General features: G+C 35.9%; 1 pseudogene; it reads right to left on the reverse strand.

Moving 5' to 3' along the window:
* The window catches only part of LOC107747884 (uncharacterized), an 8,677-nt pseudogene extending 8,252 nt beyond the window's left edge, over positions 1-425 (reverse strand).
* Between the last annotated feature and the right edge of the window lie 219 nt (positions 426-644).

Raw genomic sequence — 644 nt, forward strand, 5'->3', positions numbered from 1 at the left:
GACAAACTTATAAAAACAGCAGGGGATCAAATAATTATTTTCCCCACTGTATAAATGCCTCTCTGACATCTCTGAGAGTCAAAGACACATTTCCATTGTGTAGCTCCTGCAATGGGAGACTCACTCGACCCTCATAGTCTCTGCTCACTGTCATCTGTCTATCCTTATACTGACAGACCAGATCAGACTTATTCCACCACTTGATCTCCATTGAAGCAGCACTTATAGCTGGCTCAAGATGACACGACAGAACAACATCATCTCCAGGACCACAAAATATAATGTCAGATGGGGAAACAAGAGCTAACTCCAAGAGAAAATAAACTACATTATTCCAGTGTCGATAGTGTTAATGTACAGTGAAATAATTAGTGACAGATCATTTTTGACTTGCCTTGCCTAGTTTCTGACACTTCGTCAGCCATTTGTAATATTTCTGGTCCTCTGAAATGGAAAATCACTGTAAGCCTATGACAATATGAAATAATCTGGCAAAATTAATGTTTTCGTGAACATGTCCTCACATATTTTAAATTAGACATAAATCAACTTTATTAAAAATCTCTTCAATTCAGACAAAACAGATGAAAATTTAAATGTAAGAAAAAGAAAAGCTTTTAGTTACACAATAAGTTAAGTTTCTG

The sequence above is a fragment of the Sinocyclocheilus rhinocerous genome, unplaced genomic scaffold (assembly GCF_001515625.1).
Source record: "Sinocyclocheilus rhinocerous isolate Xijiao unplaced genomic scaffold, SAMN03320098_v1.1 scaffold799, whole genome shotgun sequence".
NCBI lineage: Eukaryota > Metazoa > Chordata > Actinopteri > Cypriniformes > Cyprinidae > Sinocyclocheilus > Sinocyclocheilus rhinocerous.